The following is a 5,558-nucleotide window of genomic DNA, read 5'->3' on the forward strand; positions in this document are numbered from 1 at the left end:
CCAGCCTGCTGGATGTCTGAGTGCATGGTCAGGGAGAGCTTTTGTGAATTTTGAAAGCTACACAAGGGCTTCCCAGGAGCCGTTAAGGAAATAATGTTTTAGGCAGAGAAAACAATGTGCATGGAAATCCAGAATTCTTGCAAATTCAGCAGCAGACAACAGACAGAGTGGCAGTTGGTGAGGCTGGAGAGCTGACGTGGCACCTCCCCTTCCCACCTTGAGCACATGCCCTTGGCTATTCAGTGTGGGCCAACCCCACTCCTCTACCTTGAATCTGGCCTAGACCCAGGGACTTGCTTTGGCCAAGTTGACCTTACAAACACGCCACAGGCAAAATCCCTTTCTTGCTGCTGGGAGGCCTGCCTGCCACCAGCAGCCTCTGAGGGCAGGAGACCCCATGGCAGATGTCCCAGCCAGCCAGTGGTTCCAGGTTCCATTTGAGGCCCAAACTATCCAATCCCAATAGCCAGCCTGGCCTGGAAGAACTGTCTAGCTGAGCAATAGACTCAATGTTTATGGTTCACGTTCTGAGTTGTTGGATGGCTGGTTATGCAGCAAAAGCTAACTGATACACATAAGAAGGAGTCACCCTGGGGAAGAGGGTTGCCCTCCGTGCCGAGTTAGTGCGTTTGGGCTTTATTACAGTGAGTCCAGTAAGTCCAGGGTGGGCTCTGAAACCTGATGGCCTGGCTTCAAATCCAGCTCTGCCACTGACCAGTGATAAGATCTTGGACAAGTCATTTCATCTTGCTGAGGCTCCGTCTTGTCACCTGCTACGTGAGGCAGTGGGCAGAGCTGGAAACAGTAGTGGCCATCGTGTCTGCAGCCACTGGGGCTCTGGCCCTTGTCAGCTGACTCAGACCCACAGGACGGGGTAGTGTGCTGCCAGGGTCTGACGGAAGGCCTGCTCTTGACACCTGGTCCACACAGGTCGATCTAGGTGTCCTGTTGGAGCAAAAGCTCCCCTGTCTCATTTAAAACAAATGTGTAGTGTGTACAGGGCTCAAAGGAGGACATAATTCCACAGGTACAGGAGGCCTCTGGGTAATGGCCGCGCCTAAAGGGAGCATCGGAGAAATTAGAGATGACGCCAGAGTCTCTACAACAGGCTGTCTGGCTTTATGAGATGCTTGTAAGGCACCGAGCCAACTCCAGAGGGGGCTCCCTAGTCTGCTCTGAGACACGGGCTGCCCCAGCCTCCGAGCAGGGGCTCCCAGCAATGGCAGCACTGAGGGAGTGTGGGGTTAGTGACTCAAAAGCTGGGGAAAGTGACTGATGTGAAATCAGGGGTGTGATGACCTCATTCATCCTTACAATTCAACTAAGAGGCAACTGCATCATCTCCCCCATCTTATAAGTGAGGACATGAAGTTTCAGAGAGGTGAGGCCCTAGGTCATGGGTGTCATGGTGGCGGCCTGACAGGCACTGGAACAGACCTGGTGTAACTCATCAAAGCCCTGTAAAAGAGGTGGCCACACAACTCCTGGCTTAGACATGGGCATCTGAGACTCAGGTCGCAGGCCTGGAGTCCATGTGTCTCTGATCTCCAAGTCCACGTAAAGAATAGGCCCCACAAGTCTTTCTTCTTTAAACCCACAGGGGAGAACAGCAGTCCCATTCCTTCCCCGAAGGCCCACATTTGGAGGGACCCCCTCCTAATCTGGGCTCATGGGTACCTCTGGGCTGGGTCAGCATCCCCATCATTCTCGAGTGCAGAAGCCCTGAGTGCTCCTAGGTGCTGTGCATTTTCCAGAATTGCTGGCCAGAGCAGACATCCTGATCCTGGTGACCATAATACAAATAACAAGGACAGCAGTGGGGGTGTCTGCTGGGAGAGGATGCATCCCACAGAGCATGCTGTGCTCCCTGTGCTCAGAGCCTACCTGCAGAAAGGATGGTCCTTTCCCTGAATGCTGGAAGCAGCGCTGCCCCCAGATGACCAGCCATGAACCCCGTGCACAACCCATTTGGGGTGCTGGGGTGCTGGTGGCATAAGAGGGTGGGCTGTGGGCAGGCTGGAGTCCTGGAGTCCTGGCTGACTATTTATCAGTGTGACCTCAGGGAAGTAACCCTCCTTCTGAGCCCTCAGTCTCCACCTCTGTACAACAGGGATAATAATGCCCCCCACCCCTCCACATAGGTCACGAGAGTAAGATGGGTTAACACAAGTAAAGTGCTGTGAACAGGGTGTGGGATATGTCACACAACTCCGAACCACTTCCTGAAAGTGATGGGGGAGGGATCAGAAAAATATCCTAACTGACAATAGCCAGTAATTTTTCCAAATCTGATCGCTACTCCAAATCCATAGGTCCCAGAAACTCAACAAATGTCAAGCACAAAAAATGTGAAAAAATCATACCAAGATATATCATAATAAAACTTCTGAAACTGGGGAGCAAGAGAAAATCTTAAACACAGTGAGGAAGAAGATGCATTTCTTAACGGAGGAATGAAAATCAGGACAGCAGATTTATTGTCAATGTGATATAAACCAGGTGACAGTGGAAACATCGCTTTAAAGTACAGAGAGGGAAACATCTGAATAGCCATCCTAGAGGTGGGAAAATCATTCTCATCAGTAAAAGCAAAGATGTTTTCAGATAAATAGGAGTTGAACAGATCCATCACTAGGTGGGTGGCTCTAGACAGTAAGGGATAAAGAGCATGAAAAATGCTTCATTGTGGGTAAATACAAAAGCTATATTTTTCTCATTATTAAATTTTCTCATAATTAAAGTCTCATGATGAAATTATCTTTGTAAAAGATAATTGACTATTCACTATTTATTTTGTAGACATACCACTACTTGAATGCAAAGACTGGAAGGTGCTGTGGGTAGTTTCTTCTATCTAATGGAAGTGATATAATATCACTTGAAAATAGGCTGGATAGCATAAAAATGTGTACCGTAAATCCTAAGGCAAAGCCTGAAGTAACAAAAACCAAGAAGAGAAGCCAAAATGGAATTATAGAAATTACTCAACAAATCCAACAGGGACAGAATAGGAGGGAAGAAATAGAAAATAAGTATCAAGATGGTAAATTTAAACACCACTACATTAGTAATCACCTTAAATATACTTGATTATGGGATACAAAGCAAAACCCTATAAAGAAAGCAGTATGATACATAATAAAGAGAAAGTCGGGTGGTGATATAAAGGAGAGATGAAGCAGATTTCAAAGCCAACAATGTGGCCAGGGAGAAGGGTGTCTTTTCCTAATGGTAAAAGTGTTAATTCATGGGCAGGATATATCAATTATCAGAGCTTACGCACCTAATCACAGAGGTTCAACACACGTGAAGGAAATGTGTGAAATTTGAAGGAGGGAAGAAAAAATGCAATTGGAGATCAGAAAACCCTCCTGAGAACTGAGAGAACAAATAGACAGAAAATAAGTAAGGATCTAGAAGACTCAAACAACACCATCAGAAAACTAATTGGCATTTTTGAGAACATTCTACCCAGCCAGTGGAATCGATATTCTTTTCAAGGGCACACAGAACATTTACCAAGTTAGACAATATTCTGGGCTCCATAAAACAAACCTCAAAAAAATGTAAATGGATTCATGTCATACCGGGTATATTCTCCAACCACAATGGAATTAAATTAGAAATCAATAGTTAGATAGATATCTGGAAAATACCCAAATATTTGGAAACTAAACAACATGCTTCTAAGTAACTCATGGAACCAAGAAGAAACCCACAGGGAAATGATGAAGTATCTTGAACTGAATGAAATTAAAACACAACACATAAAATCTGTGAGTTGGTGCTAAGAAAGAAATTAGAAGGAAATTGTACACAAACGTTCAGAGCAGTTTCATTTGTACTAGTTCCAAACTGGAGACACCCAAATGTTCATCAACAGGGCCATTAGCGCGTAAACAAATCGGTCTCATACAAGGAAAAGTGCTGGAGAATTAAAAAGAATGAACTATCGATACATGTGACAATAGGAATAAATCTCAGAATAATTATGCTGAGTGGAAGAGGCTTACAGCATGATTCCACTCTGTACGATTCCACGAACGCAAGCCCACCTGAGGCGGTAGCAGACAGGTAGCTGGGGACCAAGCAGTGTGGGTCCGGGCTGCGGGTCAGGATACAAGGGGGCACAAGGGAGCTTTGGGGGTGGGGTGTGGATGTTCATCACTTTGATGGTTTCACAGATACAGGTACTTACATAGGTGTGGCTTCTGGCCAATTCTATCTCAATACATTAAAAAACCTTAACTATTGTTAATATTTTGTGTCTGGTTTAGTACTAAGATTTTTTTAGACTTTTTGCTTTTTTTTTTTAAGATTTATTTATTTATACATACAGTACAGGCTAGAGGGGTGGGGGGTGTGAGAGGCTTCACCAGAGACAGAGCGGGGAGCAGAACAGGCAGACTGACTGAAATACACTGCTGAGGGGAGCAGGAGGCGAGACAGGAGAGGTCTGCTGGGCCATGTGGGTCAGCTCCCTGGCTGGAGATTGAACTCTGTGCTGCAGTGGCTGCCATAGCTTCATAGTGCTGTGCTTTAACCCACTGTGCCACCAGGGAGGGCCCTAGGATTTTTGCTTTTTAAAAAATTAAGCATGAGCGAGATACCATTATTATCTCCATTCAATGACTAAGAACACTTACATATAGTGAAGTGACTGGTGCCCTGTCACCTGGCTTTTAGGTGACAGGGCTGGAATCCTATCCTAAGCTCATTTTATTCCAGAAAGAAGGCAGCTGAGTTATGCAGACTCCAAACTCTATTGCAGTTACTACCAGACCCAAGCACAGGACCTTCACACTGAGTCCTGCAGTGCGCATCTCCATGGGAGGGGACAAACACCCATTACTGTCACCTGTTGGGGTTGTCAGGAAGGAGAGGTTGTATTGTCCTTCAAAGCCTGTGCCGGCACACTCCCGCCACCCCAGATTCACTGCTGTGTGACCCTGCCTGCTACACTCCCTTCTCTTCTGAGCACCCCCTGTCAATTCTGAGCTTTTCTGGTTCCTAGAATTCTGAGGGAGGGGAGGTACCCTTCCACCCCCCACCAAGGTGAGGTGAGGGTCAAGGTGCTTCAGGCAGGAAGGGACTGGCACAGAGGCAAGATCAAAAATGATCAGCTCCCTGGCCTCACCTGTAAGGGGGGGTTTGACTGACTGACAGCGATTTATTTATTTATTTATGCATGCAAGAACTGGGGTACAGGCCAGAGATGTGGGGTGGAGGGTGTGTGTGAGAGGCTTCACCAGAGACAGAGTGGGGAGCAGAACAGGCAGATTGAGGAAGTGCACGGCTGAGGGGAGCAGCGGGTCAGGAGAGGTCTGCTGCGCCCTGTGGGTCAGCTCCTGGCCGGGGCTGGGACTCGTGCTGCGGTTGGGAGGGCCCGACTGACACAGTTTGAAAACATTCTTTGGGACCTCGGGTTTCGCATCTATCAAATGGGACCAATCAAAGCTGCCGCTGCTGGTTCTGATGAGACCGAGAGCAAGTTCCAGTCCAGGCTCTGACATCCCTTTTTCCTCCGCGGGGGGGCAGCACCTCCTCCTCAGAGGCAA

The sequence above is a fragment of the Condylura cristata genome, unplaced genomic scaffold (genome assembly GCF_000260355.1).
Source record: "Condylura cristata isolate star-nosed mole 26May11 unplaced genomic scaffold, ConCri1.0 scaffold00008, whole genome shotgun sequence".
Classification (NCBI taxonomy): Eukaryota; Metazoa; Chordata; class Mammalia; order Eulipotyphla; family Talpidae; genus Condylura; species Condylura cristata.